General features: G+C 44.4%; 1 protein-coding gene across 1 annotated transcript in view; it reads left to right on the top strand.

Moving 5' to 3' along the window:
* The window catches only part of GIP (gastric inhibitory polypeptide), a 41,225-nt gene that overhangs the window by 512 nt on the left and 20,348 nt on the right, over window positions 1-20,365 (top strand). The gene's annotated exons all lie outside the window — the stretch shown is intronic.

Genomic DNA, 20,365 nt, shown 5'->3' with positions numbered 1-20,365 from the left:
AGTGAAAATGTTTGCAAGAGGAAGCCACGTGGTCGTGCACACGGACCAGCCCCTGCAGTGGGAGGGGCGCGCTCCGCCGGGGGGGAGTGGGCACCTCGCTTATTCCTTTTCTTCTTCTTTTTTTCCCCTTCTTAATACTATTTTATTTACCATTCCCCTCCTGGGCTGCCTTGACGTCTCGGTGCCTTCTCCACCGGCCTCATGCCAGCCCACCCCCTCTCCGCCCCCCACCACCCTGCCCTCTTCCAACTCAGCCTTCCCTCTGCGATCAAACCCACCCACCCCCATCCTGGCTGCGCTCCCCCCACCCCCTTCCCCTTCTTGCTTCCCCTCCCCCCATGGCTTCCAAGTGTTTGAATGGGCTTTTTTTTTTTTTTTTTTTTTTTTGCTGGGTGTAAACTTCTTCATCAAAGGAAATGCGGATTCGGGCGCTCCATGGGGCTGGGCGAGAGGCGAAGTTTCAATTTGGGACCACGCGGGGTGTGTGTGGGGGGGTCAGTAAAGAAAAAGGGAGCATAACAATGAAACCCAGGCATCGATCAGCTCGTGGGGGGGGGTTGGGGCTGGGATGGGTCCCTGGGATCTCTCGGCAAGCGTGTCCCTCGCTCATTGTTTCCACCAGAAGCCCTCAAGTCTGGAGGTGGTGGCTGGGCTGGGGGGAGGGAGAAAAGGCACAAAGGAGGGAGACCGGGCTCCGGCAACTCTGCACGGCGCAGCCCCCTTTTTTGCCCAGACCACGTTGCCGAGGGAAGGATGAATGAAGCCCCTTCCCACCCGCCCAGCGCACACTTGAGCATGGCAGGGCGCTCTGCTCCCCTGTGCGCGTGCTGGGGGGAGAGGTGCAGAGCCGTGCCCACATCCCTCCGCTCCCCCAAGGGCAGGGTTTGCTCGGGGCTGCCCCCCCGCCCCCCACGCGCCGGGCTTTGGGGCTGGGGGTGGAGCCGCGCCCGGCGCGGAGCCATCCGGCAGCTCGTGGCCGCGGCTGGACGGGACCCCCCGGGTCTTCCCATCCCGGCTCGGCCGCGATTCGGTGCATGGCAATGGACACCCGCCTGGCTGGACCCTCCCCCACTCTACACACACACATGCACACACACACACTCACACTCCCCTTCTTGCAGTGCCTCTATTCTCAGCCTGCCTTTTCGGGAGACTTATTTTTAGGCACGAGATCGGTGTAAAATTAGCCACATGTCCCTCCTTCCCCATCCTCCAGTGGGGAGGGGGGCGGGGGGAGAAAAAATTCTCCCCCTCTAGAGAAGGGGGGAGCCCAGAGCATCCACTTGGGTCCATTGGGTCACGAGGAACGCAGGCTGGATTTCATGAATGGAAGTGGGGGCGGGGGAGTGCGGGGTTCAGCGCCAAAGTGCTGCCACCTAACCCTTCCCCCCCATGGCAACGCCCCCCCTCCTCTTCTTGTACGAGAGGGCTGGGGAAGGGGATAGCAAGCCTTCATTGTCTCCCGGGGTGTGTGGCAAGGGGAAGAGTCCATAATCTCGTGAGCTCAGTCCCTGCGCTGGGTGGATCTCTTTCAGCTCCTAGAATAGCCTGTTCTGAGGTCAGCTCAGTCATTAAAGCGCGGGGAGAAGGGAAATCCATAGGGGGAGGGAGGAAGGAAGGAAGGAGGGTGGGTGGGAGGGAGTGGGGGGGCTGTGAAGGAATCAGTGACAATCCCCTTCCAGAGGCAGCAAAGAAGACGTCCCCGAAGAGGCACCAGTTGTCCCAAGAAAAGCAAAACTTTGGCCCTTTCCTTTCCCTGAGCTGGGATCTAGCCTGCATGATGCCTCCCCAGTACAACTGGGAGCTTGGTGGTTTGTGCTGCAGGGGAGGGGCGGGGGAGCCCACTGGAATCTGCTGGCCAAATGGTGTGTGAGAGTGTTTCTAACCGGCTGGAATAAACCGATTTCTTTGCAGGCTGCTTGTGCCGCGTTACCCGTGCAGGGGCTGCGAGTTCCCGCTGCAGGTTGTTCATGTCTGAGGATTGGGCAAAGTAGGAGCAGAGCATTGCTGCCTGGGATCTTTCTCAGACGTGCAGCATTTAAAGAATAAGCATCATAATAACAGAATGCACCATTGCAGGCTGCAGAGCAACGGGGCCGGCCGGGTTGATGCTAATTCTTCACCCAGCTAGCTGGACTTTGTAAGCCCCCAAGCACTACTGCTTGAAATGGACATTCAAGAAAAGAAAAGGGGGGAAAAAGCCTGTGGTCCTTTTCCGATCGGTTATTAACACATTCTGGACAGTCAACACATGGTTTATAAACTCCCAATATTAGTAGAGACACATTTCTTCCCTTTATTGTATTTAACTACAGTAGTGCCCAGTAACATTTACTAACACGTGGTTGGTTTGCTTTTTTCCATCGGGGAGGATACAGATAGAGATTTTGTTGTTATTGTTAGGTTCTGTTTCCAAAGAAATCTAGTCACATGTGAGTAACATTGTAGCTGTTTTAACTCCTCCAGTAAAACTCAACTGGAAACTGCTTAGTTAAGGATTTTTTGTATTATTTTAATCGGTCAGAAACGTTGATATACAAGCTAACTTTACATTTCCTTTCCCCTTGGTAACCCTTTTGCAGGGTAGTAAATTTCTTCTAAGTACATATTTGGAGGCTTGATTTTTGTGTTTGGTTTCTGGCTTGATTTTTCTGGACGCTAAAATGATACTAACATACACTCCAGGGCAATTTGGTTATCCCTCAAATGTGTTCCCATATTTACATTAATTAATTTCTAAAATGTTTCTAAATAGTTGGGGGGCGGTTACATTAAAGATTGCTTTCATGGTTTGTTAGTAAATAAAGTTTAAACCACTCAAGTTGTGTTCATTTCCTGTGATTTACACTTACAGCTAACAACATGTGTGTGTTGGATGCCACTGATAGTTAAGAACTTAAAGAGAATTGAGAAGTATCATTTTTTTAAAGATTCTAAGTTGATAAATTATTTGTGCTTTTCACTGCATACTAACCAGTTTCTATTTTCTTGTGGTCCTTGTTTAAAAAAGCCCATGCAGATACTGTTCACCACAAGAAGTTTTGTTACTATCCTCCTAGCTGCCCTTACTACCTCTTGTTAAAGTCCCAAACTAAATTCACCAGAGCAGTCTTTGCAGGGAACTGCTGTGGCCATATTCATGTTACTGAGGCATTCAGTTTGTAATTCGAGCCTGAAATTTACAGGTGAAAAGAACAGACCTCTGAAATTTCTAAAGAAACTTACTATTGCAGAGAAAATGACATTCAAATATTCTCTGCAACTAAGCTGAAAACTGCAATGCTCACCTATTTACACACACGGAAATATGCTGTGGACAAATGTGCCCAAGTCTAAATAAATGAGTTGTTTTGATCACTGCTTGGTTTAGATCTATTGCAAAACTTGGCACAATACTTTTGTTATCGTTTATTAATTTACAGAGACCCCTCTCCATGTTTCAGAATCTTTGCAATAATTAAGTCAAGGAAACCAGTCTTAAAAACAACCCAAACAAAGAGGGAAGTCTTCAATTTAGATTTGAAACAAGAAAGAGTATCAGTCAAACGACTTCCCCTTGGAGCATTCCAGATGCAAGGTATTTAGAGAATGCAAACAGAAGAAGCAGTTAAATCATTGATCTACTTGGGGGGAAAATAGACCTGTATTCATTCACTTAAAGAAGATGGTGTGAGAAGACTGTCACACCATTTTACACTTGATTCTTAATTCTTCCATATCCCAACTGAATATCTTGTAGGAAGATTTCCTTTCCCCCCTGCCTCCCACCCAGCCTCTCCACCCCCAAAACACACAAAACCTGTAGTGGGAAATATTTTTTTTCTTTTGGAAATTTAAAAGCTGTTACCAGTTGCAACAAAAATCAGAAGGGGAAATGTTAATGAAAATGCTGTGATAAGCAACAGTTTTTATTAGATGAACAGCAGCACTAGTTTTATCAATAAGTTTGTGGCCTTTTTCAGTATTTCTCTAAACAAGGTTGCACTTTTAAAGTCACTTTGAACAGTTGCTTTTTTTCTATATTGGTTGGACATTAAATTGAGGGACAATTTTTATGTCTTTTTCTTTTACATCAGCTTGCAGTTTTTGCTTATGATTTAGCAAAAGCCTTATCTTTATACTGTCATCTTCTGATCAGGCAAAAAATTGATTCTTGTTGAATTTTTACAATGTATTTTCCAGTACAAACATCAACTATTTCTTAAACTTTTAGAAAAATTCCTTTGGGAGGAGAATTGAAAGTGCTGGCAAAAAAGACTCATGGGATTTCAGCAAAATATGGGGTTAATGTGAGAAAATATAATTAAAGCCTACTATTTTCTGTTTCAGATTAACAACAATAAATTATTTGTGCTTGAAATTACCTTTATGGTACATTAGTAGCAAACAAGAATTAGTTAAAACCAGATCTTTCTCTACATTCCTTCATTTAATTTTCCAATTGTTGATAAAGGGATTCATTTTATTTGTATAAGATTAATATAGTTTTAAAAACACTTAGAATTCTGAAAAATCTAAATCAGCAAGTTTGAAAGTATGTCTTTAGTAACACCTAGCAAGTATGTGCTGAGAGTGTTGAATAACATCTAAAGCATATAAAGCATAGAAATAAGGTATTTTGTTTTTTAAAATGATCCATTTAAATTACATTAATGAATTGAAATGATCCATTTCAATTATAAGACAACTCTCAACATTAATCTGAATACAAGACATGTGTAGTCATAATGTTTGGGGGACAATTCAAATTGAAAGGAAGAAAGAACACTATAATGTATTTCATTTTATTATAAATAAAACCACAGCTTAAACTACCTTTTGTTCAATTTTATATATTACATGAAAAGTATTCATGACTACTCTGAGAAGTTCTCATCTCAGACGATTCAGCTGATTTCAGCTGGTTCTGATGAATTTGTTCAAAATAAAATTAATTCTGAAATGATTAATTAGATTTGAGAACCAAACAGAGATGTAAATTAGCTTAATATCCACTGATTCTGTGAACATCTTTAAATAAAATCTATGTATTTAAGTAATGTTGTGTCAAAACACAGGACTAAAAGCATTCAGGATACCACAGTAAAAGATCAAAAATTTACTTTTCCTTCTGTGAAAGTGCACTTAGGTGTGAGATGTGTGAGATCCAAATGTGGAAACAAGTCAGCATGAAAGAGAACTAGTGTTTAAGATGGAAATGGTTAGGGCTGAAGCTTTCCTGGAGATCTGGACATTTCATAAACATTTAAGTGCTTCAGTTAAAAAAAAAAGCAAATACTGAAATGGACACTGGGTCAAAAATCTAATCATATATTTAAACAAAATCCCTTAGCTATATTAATAACACCAACGTAAACCGTTAAAACTGAGGGTTGCAGTCTTTGAAAACCTATTTCCCTCATCCTTACTGATTAAGTTTGTTTACTGTGTTTGCATTCAGTTTATTCTGGAATGGTCAGTTTCACTCCACTCTCTGACCAGTTGCACTTTCAGGTTCTGCTGAGCTAGCAGTGTGATCCTCTGTTGGAGTTTAGAAACTTTCAGATAAATGTTTAAATTTCAACCAAAAAACCCCACTTTTAATATACATATACAGAAAAGCATGAAAATGCTTTTGTTTGTGTTTAGTTTTGCAACCCCCTCCCCCATTGTTTTGCTGTATTGATTCCTTAATTTGGAGAAATTAAACAGGTTGCAAAGAGTCCTATAACTGGATTCCAAGACCTCCTGTATTTCCTTTAATTTTCCCCCAAATAAATCTGTAACTGCTTTTACAGTAGAATTTTCTAATCTACAAGTTATATAGTGCTTTCTTTCTTTCTTTCTCTCACTATCTTTCTCTAAATCAGATGTTGTGAAAATTGCATTGGTAGTTTGGGAGACACTTTTTCCCACTAATGGCTTGCACAGTGTGGAAAGTTTTGGTCTTGATACAATTAATACATTAAATTTATATAGTTGATTAAATATTTAGAGGGATTAATTCTGCCACAGGTGAACTCTCATTAAGCTTATCTTAAGTGGAAGGTGATCTTCAGAAACTCCTACTTCTCCTCACTAGTTTCCAGGTGCAGATTAAAGGTTGTCCTTTTAGCATATGCAGCCATATCTGTAAAATCACACTACAGCTTGTTATTTAAAATGAAAATCTATGCTCTGTGAAATCAGGTTTTGTCCCCCTTGGGTCTGAAAATAATACTGTTATTCCAGAGAGATCCTTCTGTAAAGAAGTATAGAATCTAGCCCTCTATTTTCAAGTCCCAATTTAAATCCAGCAGTGAATGGAGAAATTTCTATCATGAAATGCTTTTTCCTTCTTATTTTTTTAAACTTCTTGTTATCCAGGTAAACAATATGCTAGGTCACTAGGGCCATTCGATCTTTGTCTAAAGCTAATTCAGTGATTCTCGACCAGAATGTTGCGGAACCTGAGATGCTTTGAGATCCTTTCAAGGGTGCCACACAACGTTAGCACTATGAGATGTACAAATATGATTCACAAGATGAATCCAGGATTTTAAATAGGAATCCGTACCATTAAAACTATTGTAAACTATTGTTGTCTTTCTATGTTTTTTTTTGCAACAAAAGAGTTGCTCTACTATTGTGCAAAAGTCGAAAAACAAGTTAAAACTAGGAAGTGGCATTTTCAAAGGGGTGCTTTTATTCTAATGGGGTGTGACTTGAGTCTAAAAAATTAATGCTGAGAATCACAGAGCTAATTAATCACACTCAAAATTATTATAGTGTGAGAAGCCTCAGAGCACTGGTTTGGATAGTAGATCACTTATTAAAGTGGGACCATCTCAAGGACCAAACATCCAGTCTAAGTCCTATATCTGTCCTGTGACAACATTAACACTTGGTGAAAGGAAAAGTGATTTTATGGCAGTAGTGAGATTAAAATAATTCACTTTACTCAAGTGTCATGACTCCTTCCTTTTGTAACTGTGCTGTTATTTCCTCACCTTACCTTCTACAGAGACTTTACATTTATCAGGATTGATTATTTCCCCTTGTTGCCTGCAGCTCCGCCTGCTTTAATCTCTCCAGCTGTGTAGCTCTGGCTGTAACTTAATTGAAAAAGATGTGTGCTTTTTGCATCAAGCTCACCATCTCAAGATAAAGTCCTAATGGAGAGAAGACAGGTAGATTTCCCTTGATGTGGCCCTGTATTCCTCACCTGAGGTTTACCAGAGTTAGTGGAATCCAGTCAAAAGCAACAGTGTTTTTCTGCATAAGATGTTACATTCAGATAGGACACTTGATATAAAAACACATCTATCTTTTTTGCACTGAAGCTATAACCTTTATTATTACTGTTTGTATTGCCATAGAGCATCAGAGTTACAATCACAGACCAGGGATAATTCCCTGCCCCAAAGAACTTGTATGCTAAGGCTAAGACAGGGGAAAGTAGGGGGACAGCTAGAGAATGGAGTACAAAGACTCCTCCATCCTCCTGTGCAAAGTATTTCTCCACCTTTTTGGTCTGATCCAGGATTTTTTGTTGTGGTTGAATTTTCATGCAAGAAAGACCTGAAGCAGTCAAGCAGGCATGAGTAGGTGATCAAAAAAACCCCCAAACAAACATGGGGAAATTCTAAAAAAGTTTCCAGCACAGGTTTCAGGCTCAGAATGCTGGCAGATACCACCACAATCTGATACCCTCCATGGTGGCATATATGCAGTACCAAGTTCCTTAGTAAATAATTGGCAGGAGGAACTGAAGGAGCAAATTCAGGATCCTAAAGCATGAATCTTGCTTGCCAGAGCTAAAAGTTCAAGCAATATTTGCTAAAACTGTGGCAGACTTGGCAACCTGGAAATATGACTTGGTTGCCACTAGAAGGAGACCACTGAGTGGATGTGGGTTACATGCACTCAGGGGTGGCAAAATGAGCCACTGTAGACATACATGCATAGTGCTGCTGTCAAAATCAGGTAGGATGAGTGGAAGTAAATGCCCACACTCAGGATTTTTTTTATTGGAAATCTACAGTTTGGCCCCATTGACTTAAGACATTAATTGCCTTGTAGGTAAGGGAGGAGAACAGAAGCCTGGAATTTCCATATCTGGTTTACTAGCAGGGAGGTTGAATTAAGGACATGTCGAGGTCTGACCAGGGGCACCCCAGGCTAGATTTTAAAGGTATTTTTGTACCTAAATCCTATTGGTCACAGTGGGAGCTAGGAGCTGGTAAACCTTTATGAACCTGTCATGCTGGGATGGGTGCATTGTAAATGTGTGTGGGTCATACTGAAACCAGTAGGATTTAGGTACCAAAATACCTTTAAAAATCTAGCACCAGCTGTGAAAAACAAGTGAAAGCTAAGAGCTGACATTTTGGATGGCTTGAGTCTAAAAGTGTTGAGGACCACTGTATTAAGACACTCAACAGTTTCTGGCTCACCATTTTAGATCCAACATCTTGTTATAGGGATTGTAGCACTCAGCTACCATAGCCACCAGTGGAAGAAGGGTAGACACCACACTAGAGAGGAGGTTTATGTGTCATCCTGCCACCATCCATTGTAATGAAAGGAGACTATGAAAGACATCTGACCTTGGCAAAAGAAACTTCCTGTTAACAGCTATCTCTACAATAAGCAGCCACCCCTGGCTCTTCCTCTCTACTATGTTGAAAAGATTTGTAAAGAGTTAGGTACCATTGCTATTTTCTTGGGCATGCAAAGCCTGTAAGCTCCTTTACAAACCCCAGCCTTACATTTTTCCCTTTTTTCCTCTCTGGAGAGTATATTTATTTTGGATGGATGATATAAAAGCTCTAACTTGTTTTTCCATCAGCAAATATCAACTCCTACATTTCGGGGACTGATACATCACAGTTCTTGATGTGCATTGCTAGTCAGCGTTGGAGTGTGTCTGCTTGCTATATGCCTAAGAGGTGAGGCTCCTATGATATCCTGCATGAACAGAGAATGTACCTTTTACCCATGATGCACTGATCTACCATTCTAACAATAGCTAGAGTCTTTGATGCAGCCCTCCACACACTGCTGGTGGTAGGAAACATCAAAACAAGAGTAGGTGACCTACTAGACTTGCAGTCCAAAGGGGTTTCTGGTTAGCTGTCTGCCCTTAGAAGTGTGTATGAGAAGCCTGCCATAATCCACATTCACAAAGATGGACAAGATGTCTGAGAAGAAACACTGGTCTCCAACCATGAGGAAGAACTGATAATTCCTGGCCTGCTGGGGAGAAAAGTTTACTTCCTATAACCATTATTACTATTATCATGGTTGACCCAAACATCTGGCCAAAAATGCAGGGTCTTGAAGGTTAATCCTGTGAGGAGGAGAAAGAGATGATGCAGTTGTGTATCTTCAAAACAATTCTGTTTATTTACAGGGACGTACAAAGTCCTGCTTCCTAGAACACAAGAGGGATCCTGGCACCAAAGACCATTTTCCTGCTCCCAGCTCCAAACCTTTCCTTCCAGCCAGCACAAACCAGGGCTTCTCTGTCTCTGGCCTGTACCCAGGGTCACACTACTATGCTTGTTCAAGTGTGTTGGAGCCGCCTTCTTTGTATCTGTGTCCCCCTGCTTATCAACCTGAACTGTGTCTTCTATCCTCTGACACATACTCCTTGACTAAATCACCACTCAAAGTTCCTTCCTGCTTCTGCCTTTGTCTTTGTTCTGGGGCTAGATATGTATTTGTATTTACTGGTTTGAAGACTGCAATTATTTTTGTGATTTGCTTCCATCAAGAAGTTTTATGGCTCCTTACATCCTTAAATGAAGGAAGATGGTTACATCCAACAGTGTGCATTTCACTGAACTGATACATTTATTTATCATTTGTTTTGTGATAGTACTTTGAAATCCCAGACTTAGATTGGGACCCCAAGCTGGAAGAGCTGCACAAATGCAGCAAAAAAGAGATTTTCTCTCCCATGATTTCCAAATGTTGTCTCCCTCCACCTGAATACTTTTTGCTTTTTAACATAACACCAGACCTGCTTTGCAAAAATCCTGCTTATTCCAACTGCTAAAATGCTTTCTGAGATGCTGAAAACATATTAAGTGCTTTCCTTGTATTATATTATTGCCTGATCAAGTGCAGTAAAGGTGCTGTAGGCATGTTTTATCAGTCATTATGTAAAGAAGAGAGGGGCTCTATGTGGTTGAGAAAAGCAGAGGAGTTAGTTCATGATATCCACTGGGATATGGTTAGCCCATGAGCTCCATTTCACATTTCTGTTGGTTAACAACAATGATCAGAGATCTAGGAAATGTGACAAATGAAGAAAGGTTAGAAGAACAGGGATTATTTAGTGTAGAAAAGAGAAAACTATGGGGGAAACTTGCTAACAATTTCCAAATACAAATAGACTTGTTATAAAGAGAAAGGAAATCAGCTATTCTTTATCTGCAGATAGGATGAGAAGTCTTGGGCTTAAATTGCAACCCGAGGAATTCATGTTAGGAAGAAACACTAGAATAGATTCCCTAGAGCAGGGCACAGCAGTGTTTTTGCAGCAAAGGGCCATTTTAATGGATCTTAGCTCTAAGCACAGAGTTGCTTCCAACTCCGCCTGCAGTGGTGCTGGAGCCAGTGGAAGCTGCTGCCACCACTACTTCTCCTCACTGCCTGAATGCCACATAGGAGAAGATCCTTGCTGCTGAAACTCAGCACAATTCCCCCTCAATCTCCCCAGCCCAGTTCCAGGGGCTAGGTAAAATAGCTCTGCAGAATGGATCCAGCCCACAGGACAAATGTTGCCAACCTTTACCTTACCTTAGAGAGGGTGTGGAATCTCCATCTCTGGAAGTTGTTTAAGTGATAAACAAAATTTGTTTGGGTTGGTTTAGATAGGGATGGCTCTGCCTGGAGCAGGAAACAAGATAACCTAGATGGATAAATATGATATGTTTGGGAAGAGTCAGCATGGTTTTTGTAAAGGCAAATCCTGTCTTATGAATCTGCTGGAGTTCTTTGAGGATGTTAACAGGGGTGTACTTGGTAGCCATGTTGGTCTGAGACAAAAGATAATTTTCTTGCAGTTTTTCAGTTGGTCTAATAAAAGGCATCATTTTGGAACCAAGAGTTCTAATTTTTTGTATGTCTTGAGGATGTTAACGAATACACGGACAAGGGAGATTCAAGTGATATCATTTACTGGGATGTTTTAAAAGTTTTTGATAAAAGCCCTGAACAAAGATTTTTTAAAAACAGTGATTTGCCATGGGATTAGAGGGAAGGTACATGTTGTGGATTGACAGCTGGTTAAAAGATAAAAAACAAAAGGTTGGGCTAAATGGGCATTTTTCAGGATGGAGAAAGGTCAATCGTGAGATCCCTTAGGCATCTGTGCTGAGCCCAGTTTTGTTCAACATTTTTTACATATGACCTAGAAAGGGGAATGCACTTTAAATCCCAAAGTTCCCAAAGACAATATTAAATTATTCTGTGTCCTCAGATCCCAAGCAGATGGTGAGGAGCTGTAGAAAGATCTCCCAAACCTGACTGAGGGGACAAAAAATGACAGATGAACTTCAACGTTAACAAATGCAAAATAGCTCATGTGAGGAAAACTAACCTCAGCTATACATATACAGTGCTGGACTCTGAACTGGCCATTGCAACTCAGGAAAGAGACCTTGGAGTCATTCTGGATCAGTCCCTAAAAACAGTGGCAACACAAAAAGCCAATAAAATGATCAATGGTAGGGAGTATCTGCTATGCCAGGAAAGACTAAAAGGGCCAAGACTCTTCAGTTTGGAAAGGAGAAGGCTAAGGGAGGATATGCTAGAGGTCCATAAAATTCTGCAGGGTGTAGATACAGTGAATGCCGAACTGTGATTCACCAGGTTCCAGAATAAAAAAACACAGGGAAACCCACCGATATTAGCAGAAGGCAAGATTAAAACAAACCAAAAGAAGTACTGTTTTTACAACTTGTGGTATTTGTTGCCACAGGAGATTGTAGAGGCAGATAGTATAACCAAATTCAAAAAGGGATTAGACAAATGAATGGAGGACAGGTCCACTGGGACACATTAAATAGAATGGTCAGGAATGTATCCTTTGACATCCATAAACCAGTGATGGTTGATGCCAAGGAGAGTCAGGGGGATAGATCACTTTAAGCATGTCCTGTTCACATACTCTCCCTCTAAAGTATCTACTACTTACCACTGTTGGAGACAGGTAATGGGCTAGATGGACTATTGGTATTACCCATTGTGGCACTTCTTACGTTTCTGAGGGCTCTTTCAGCCCTATTTTTCTAAGGTTCTATAAAATGGTTGAGTTCCTAGTATGGCATGAGACTGTCTTAAAAGTCTTGTGTCATACAAGGTTGGTATTAGCCTCCCGCTTAAGTCAGAAGCACCCTGGACTTTATTACTTATAAGCATGCTACCAAATAACGGTTTAAAGGGGAGAGATGACTGTCTTCTCCAAGAAGCTATGTTCTCATTCTCTGCTCCTGTTGCCCTCTCAGTCTGCCTGTATCCTCATGCTCTTACCTTATACTTAGATTGGAAGTTCTTACGGCAGGTATAATCTTTTTTTTAATGTATTTGTACAGTACTCAGCACAACTGGAGCCTCATCTGAAGTTCCTACTACTACTACTACTATATTAGTGGGATATTTGGAAAAGGGGTGAACAGGGCTTTTCTATTGCTATGATTTACCATCTGCCAGAGTTAATTTGTTATTATATATGACTCCTTAATGCTACTGAGTCATCACTATTAAGATGCTGTAAGATTAATTAAATGTCAGGCTACCTAGAGCTGTATGGTTGGCAGTTGTTGATGTTTTACCATTGTTTAAACAGAAATAGTAAAAAATTAATGAAGCAATTTGTATTCCCATTATTTTTTTCCTCCACAAATCTTTTTTTCTTTTAATAACCGATATCTGAAGCCTCCAACCATAGCACAAATTTAAAATATACTCACACAGGCAGAAAAAATACTTTCAGGTATCGTACAGCTGGTGCTGATTAACAGGTATACTTTGCACTTAGTGGGTTTACCTACATGTGTTCTTTACTGTAGAGCTGACTAATTAGCTCCACAGTAAAGTGTCACCATCTATACATGTACCCATATTAGGGCAAAGTAAATTAATTAACTCCACTGTAGGATAGTACTGTCTGGAACAAGTACTATCCTACAGCAGAGTCATTTAGTGCACCAAAACACATGTGTAGATGGTGACCGGGGCTGGCTGAGGCATGAGGGTGCTACAGTGTGGGGGTTGCCTGCTGGCTAGCCCCACACAGCAACACCCTCATGCCACAGTCAGCCCTGACACTACCCGCCACCGCCACCCAGACCCTGGGGCTGACCCACTGGAGCCTCTGCCAGCCCAGGGCTGCTCTGCCCCAGTTTGAATTGCTGTGATCCTGTTTGTATAAACACTGTACCTGGGAGCATCTGACTCTGGTGCAAACTGTGCTAGAGTATGTTCAGTTGGGGTAATTGCACGTGTAGATGCACCTAGTGGGTAGTGGTCTGGCCTGGGACTCAGAATATTTGGGTTATATTCCCAGCCCTGGCAATAGTATCCTAGCTGACCTTGGGGAAGTCACTTCAGGGTTCTATACCTCAGTTTCCCCAAGAAATAGGGATAATGATTTTGACCCCACTCTGTAAAGTGCTTTGAGAGCTACTGATAGCACCATTTAATAAATATTTGCCATGAAACAGCCACTTTTATCTCAGGATTTCAAAGTGCTTCATGAACATTAGGACTCTGATTCTCCAAGCAGTAGTGTAACTAGGGGTTGGCAAGTGGGGCACCAGACCCAAGCACTGATTTAGAGGAGACACTAAATAGCAGCCCCCAGGGAACTCTCATGGCAGGGGGGCTGCTGCAGGAATCTGTCTCACAGGTGCAACAGCCCAAGCCCATGCCACAGCACCAGAGAGCAGTGAGCTTCTGCAGTAGCAAACAAGACGCTGTGCCCCGCACCCCTTTTCATTCCTGCTCTGCCCATGGTTCCAAAATAGCTAGCTATGCCCCTGTTATTAAAGCACTGATCGATCTAAATCCCATGGCATTCAAGTCATGCACCCAGCCCCGCACGCCGACTGCATCACCGTGACGCCCCCCACGAGGACCTTCCTGGAGAGGTTCCTGAAGGACGCCGTCCACAACAAGTACGCCAGCGACCTGAAGGCCAAACCCGACCAAGGCAAGGTCTTCGACGTCACCTCGAAGTGGGACGCTAGCAACCACTCCATGCCCAGCAGGAACTTCATGCGCTTCGCGGACTGGCACTACCTCCACTGCACCCGCCTCAACTGCCTGCCTCTGAATGGGGCCGTGCTCTTTGGCCACCGGGACAAGAGGTGCCAACGGTGCGGCTACGCGGCGGAGACCCTCCCCCACGTGCTGTGCAGCTGCAAGCCGCACGCCAGAGCCTGGCAGCTGCGCCACAACGCCGTCCAGGACCGCCTGGTGCGGGCCATCCCAGCCGGGGCGGGGGAGATCTCCGTGAACCGCACCATCCCGGGCTGCGAGAGCCAGCTGCGCCCCAACATCGTCGTCACGGACCACAAGGCCAAGAAGATCGTGATGGTGGACGTCACCATCCCCTTCAAGAACCGGCGCCAAGCCTTCACCGAGGCCCGGGCTCACAAGCGGGAGAAATACGCCCCGCTGGCCGACACCCTGAGGGGCCGTGGCTACAACGTGATAGTGGACGCGCTCATTGTGGGGACGCTCGGAGCCTGGGACCTCAGCAATGAGAGCCTCCTCCGTGCCTGCCGCATTTCCCGCCGCTACGCCAAGCTGATGCGTTGCCTCATGGTGTCCGACACTATCCGTTGGTCCTGCGACATCTGCGTGGAGCACATCACGGGCCACCGCCAGTACACCGACCCCTCCAGACGAGCCGCCGGCGGACCAGACCCAGAGGATGCCGCTGCCTGAACCGCCCCCCCGCTTCGCTTCGCTTCGCGTCAAGAGGACTTCGCCGCCACGGATGACCCCGCCCCACCCGAAGAGGACCCCCGTGATCGGACTTTATGGACTGAGACGCTCTCTCCGAGCCACTTCCTCCAACATTGCGGACCACTCTAACGGGTATGTGTGTATCTATCTCCTTTCCCTCTCAGTGTCACGACCCCCCCATCCCCTTCACCCTTCCACATCCCCCCACCCCCGGGCTTAGTTGGCTAACATTGTACAGTATGTAACCTAGTCGCATTCCCCTCCTCTCCCCCATCCCTCGATTGTTAGTCCCTCGCTCGGGCGCTTTGTATTTCCATCTCAGCTTTGTCATCTTTTTCCTGGATTCCCCATCCAAAACATCTACTAATAAAAGTCAATCTGGACTCACTGCCAGATCCTTGTGGGGCAGGTCCAAAGCTACACTGCAGATGGCCCTGATTTCTTTCCACCACCATTCAACATTGCCCACATGTTAAATCTACTGTTCTCAGCACTAGTGCCTTTATGCCCAGTGCACTTCTCTGGACAAGCTATTTTCAAAGCAAGCAGCACTGTATCCAGAACCACACAGCTATGCTGATGAGCTTGTGTGTAGGCTAACTGGCCTTGTCACACAACAGTGCTGACTACTCTGCCCTGAGTAGGCCCTGCTAGGTTGCCTTCAGGCCTGATATTGGTGGAATCAGCAGCAGAGCTGGGAATAGAACTCACAGGTCCCATCTCCTGGCCCAGTGCCTTTGTTTTTTCTCCCTCTTCACTGTTATTTTAAGCGCTTTTTGGAGGTGGAATCTGTTTGCTTCACATTCATGTAAGTAACTCTTTGTATCTGCATATACCTTGGCTTGATCAAGCTGAAAAAAATTGGGCCACATCATTCCACCAAAGCGTATTCCTTTATGGGGACATTTAGGGGGAGGTTAAACGGCTGGTCCTTTGTGAGATATAAACAGAGTAACGGCTGGTGTGCCCTGATATCAGATACTCAATCAAGTAATGAGCAAGAAATACAAATTCTCACACGGAGCTTGTCCCAGCATTCTGAGCCTGCGCTTCTTGTGGGCAGGATGTACTAGACTCTCAGGGTGCATCTGATTTTAGGTGCTTTAGCCCAATTTAAGGCACATTAAGGGCATGTGTCTACATGTGTGTGCCCTTAATGCACCTTAAAAATGGTGATTTTAGGTTATTTGTGCCTAAATTTGATACCTACAAAAGCATATTTCAAATTTAGGGACAAATAACTAAAGCACACGTTAAGGCACATTAACGCTGTGTATGGACTGACTTGAGACTAACTTTAGTCCCAAATCAGTCTGCACACACAGCATTAATGCACTTTAATGTGTGCATATGTAGATGCAAGCTGAGACATCTTGCTTTCACCATTTACAAGGTGAGGCACCTTGCTTTCACTTGTGAGGCTGAGTCTGGTGTAACACTTAGGTAAGTAGCCTTAGGGAAAATGGTGCCCTTAGGGAAAATGGCACCCTGGATGAGCTTGTATTTTGGCACACTTTTTTTGAGCTTAAGTATGTAGTGGTATTAGTGAAAGTTTCAGAAATAAAGCCCCATGGATAGCTGCTGGGCTGGATCAGGAGACTTGCTTACCCACGGGAAAACAGAGCTGCTCTTGTGCGGGAGTAAGGTGGGCAGAGTGGTGCAGGTGCCACCCCACCTGCATGTGCCCAGGCCGGTTCCTTCTGAGCAGCAGCTGGAGGCGGGGGGTGGGCTAGGCACTGCTCCTCCTCCCTGGGGCGGGGATTGGCCAGGGTGTGGGGAGAGTATTGCTGTGAGCACAGGTTGCTTACACGCGCGAGTGCATGTGTATGTGCGCGTCTGTGTGGCACCCCCCGGATCACAGCACCCTAGGGAGCCACCCATGTTTCCCACTTGTATTATTAAAAATATATGTTGTTCAGCTATGCTTCTGGTCTATAATGGCCAATAAATAGTGTATTCTTCTTTCTCTGCATACCTCCATTAACTTTCATGTTCAGAGGTTTGGTGGCTACTCACACCTGTTTTCACTGGTAGTGGGTCTGGATATACCACTTAGGGTTAAAGTGCACAATTGTAAAAGGTGAGTGGATCACATTTTGTATCCCCTGACCCTCCCTCCCAAAACTGTGAAGGCACCCAGCATATTGCTAATGCAAAGCTATGCAAAGGTCAGAGAAAGGTCAGCACTTACTGTTAGCTGTTCAGCGCTCTGCAATGGGGTCACCCTCAGTTTTAGTGCAGAGTCAATGTCTAAGTAGGAGGAGAAATTCCAAACAGGAATCTTTTTTCTGGCTCAACAACCTCTGAAGAAGAAAGTGCTTGCAAACTCAAGTTTCTATAGAGGGTGCATATAGAAACTTGGTAGCCATAGGTAACAAATCTGAAAACCTCAAGCCTATGTTTTAGGCAACATGTAGAGGACCAATGAGTGACCCTTGGTAGTGGTGGTGAAGGAATGGTGTTTGACATCCGTCATTAACCAGAGCCTGTCACATAACTACAGTGCAGCCAAGGGGGGGCTGCCTCAAGTGCCGACTATGAGGGAATGCCAGGATCGTCCTGGCTGGGAGTCTTTGCCATGATAGGGGCAACCCTACACTGTCCCTGCCCAACCATAAGAGCTGTGTAGGGCAGCACTGCACCAAACAGTGTATCTGGAGGGTGAAGGGCATGTGGACTAAAAAGAATTGTGCTCCTCTGTGCCTCTTCCCCCTTGGGGAGCCATTGCCAGAGCAGACATAGCCCTATACCCAAAATTTATGTACAACAGGATCTGCTTCACCCCTTACCCCCCCATCCCAGGTGAGCAATGAACACCATATGCCACTGGCCAGAGCAGCAAACCCTAGCAGTGCTCCACAGCAGCAGAGTGGCAGCAACTTGTGTGCAGGCCTCCCTACCCAGCACCTACTACTTTGGCTGGCACAGATAGGAGAGGCCCTGGAGCCAGAGCAGCAACCCCTGTCAGTGAGAAGGACCAGGGTCCTCTGGGGCGGGCCTCCATACCTGCCACTACTGGCTGGCATAGGTGGTAGAGCCACCACATGGCAGCCACTGGTGAATAATATCCCTTTCTGGGCTAGGTTCTAGCTGCCCCGGGTTAGTTTTCTAGTAGCTGAAACTTAACTGTTTTGGGTTGTAAGTGGGGAAGTTTGTTCACTTTAGAGCCCCCAGTTAAAATTTGTTTTTCCAAGCTTCGGGGTCAGGGGTTTGAACCAGATTTGGAACATTTGTCTTAAACCCCTATGTGCGAACCCAGCCATGAGCAGATTCAGGATTTCCTAAAGGGGCTGTGGCACACCACCCGTCAGACCACGGGGCATGGAAGGGAGGGGGTGCTTGTCCATTCCAGGCATCTCAGTACTAGCATCAGTTGTGAACTGCATCATCTCCAGCTTCTCATTGCATTCAGACTCTCTGCTCATGGAGCCTGGAATCCCAAAGATCCTACTGTCTCAGGGGCAGCCTCTAGTTAGATTGTCCTCTTTGCAGGTTCCCCAGTAACTGCATAGAGGCACTCATGAGGCAAAACTGCCTCTTCTTGGAGGCTGGTTTATTAAAATAACTTCAGCATTCAATAGCAATTCACTTCAAATCTTCACAAATGATTTTCTGATAGTTAGGTCCTGCTGCCTGGTTCCTACAGGTTCCTTCTTCTATTAAGCCTTCTGCTGCTGCTTCCTGTGGGTACTCACCACCAGATCTTTTGGCTGGCTGGTTCAGCCAGCCCCTTTTCTTATCTTAGGTCTCTCTTCTTATAGACTAGCCCTTTTTATATGAAATGCGCCACTTCCAGGCTTCTGTTGGGTGATCCTAGGTCACTTCACCTTCCTAAAGTCTCAAACCTTTAAACAGGTGCTGGAGCATATCCATCTGACTGTGGAGTGCTGCAGAAAGTTAACAGGGGTATAGGTTGTAGCTGGGTTGGTCTAAGGACATAGCTAGACAAGGTTCTTTAGGTAAATTCAATATCTTTTATTAGACCAACTTTACTTTATTATTTAGTTATTAGTTGGTCTAATGGAAGATATCAGATTTACCCAAAGAACCTTGTCTGCAGAAAGTTGACAGCCTTCATCTATAAGCAATGAGGAGGAGAGGCGCAACTGAATTCTATGAGGAGGAGCAATGAGTCCAGGACTCAGGTGGAATTAGTCAGGGGCGACATGGTGGTGGGGCCATTTCCCAGCAGCTCAGCATCTCCATTGCCTCCTATCTTTGGAGAAAGCTTCTGTTTATCTGCTAATTCAAATGTGTATTTAAGGCTGTGGCTGTTTGCCCCATCAGAATGCTAAGGGGCACATCCCGACCCAGGATGGCAGGTGAAAGATTTGCTGCATGACCTTGGCTGTGTGGTGTATGGTTCTACGAGTGATGACTGGAAAGCAGAATAAGGTGTCCAGAAAACAAGAAAACTGAGCTGGGCTGATGCAGGGTGTCGGAAATGGTATCCATTCACTCCCCTTACTGCCATACTAGGCTGTAACCTGCATCATACAGGTTGCTGGGTGCCTAATAGAACATGATGCCTACTAGTACACTTTGCTAGAATAGCTAAAAAATTCAGGTGGCTAAACCAACAGGTAAAACCGTTGCCAACACCATACCAAGGAGGGATAGGGAGCCATTGTGGGCACCACTTGTCAGTCATGATTCTTCTTCCAGTTGTAGGAAGAAACCTTGGCCAGAAAATAAAGAAAAGATACCTCTGGCCTGTTTTGCACCAGAGTTTTACCTGAGTTTCTGCTTTAACAGTTGAATGCTTAAATAGCTGGATGTCTGGATTATGGACTGGTTGTTACCATCCAAGAGGCAGATCAGGAATATTTTACAAGGCATGAATATTTTACAAGGCATAAATCTTCCCACTAGAAACTACCCTCCATTTCCACATAGATTACCCCATTGGTCTCTCTATTCTTCTAATAAGTGTCTTATTTTTTTCCTGGGCAAATACAAATTCTAAATGCAAACCAATTAACCACTCAAGTTAAAGGGTTCCCAAGTAGGCTGGGGGATCCAAGCTGATCTTTTCTGCAAATCCAGGTTTCAGTGACTTGCCCAAAGTCACACAAAGCACCTGTAGCAGAGCAGGAAATTCAGCCAAGACATCCTGAGTCCTGTTCTAGTGCTTCTTATCTCTTACTATATTTACCTACTTTATGGAGTTATCCTGGGGTTTGCATAATGAATTTTTTAAGGTGATCTAAAATCCTATGGTATGGAGGTGTGACATTCTGTTATCAGAGCATACAAAATATTAAGAACGATGCTTGATCTCCAACAGGTACTCTTTCACTTTATAACCACACATTTAAGTGACTCTGAATCAGGGCTTGAGTTCCTATATAAAATGAACTGTTAAAATGATAAAACTGCACAGAGTGGAAAACAAAGCAAATAACACACATTAAGGTTTTGT

The sequence above is a fragment of the Crocodylus siamensis genome, chromosome 4 (assembly GCF_052110815.1).
Source record: "Crocodylus siamensis isolate JL-2025a chromosome 4, ASM5211081v1, whole genome shotgun sequence".
NCBI lineage: Eukaryota > Metazoa > Chordata > Crocodylia > Crocodylidae > Crocodylus > Crocodylus siamensis.
The sequence above is the reverse complement of the archived record's forward strand: the minus strand, read 5'-3'. Positions and strand labels throughout refer to the sequence as shown.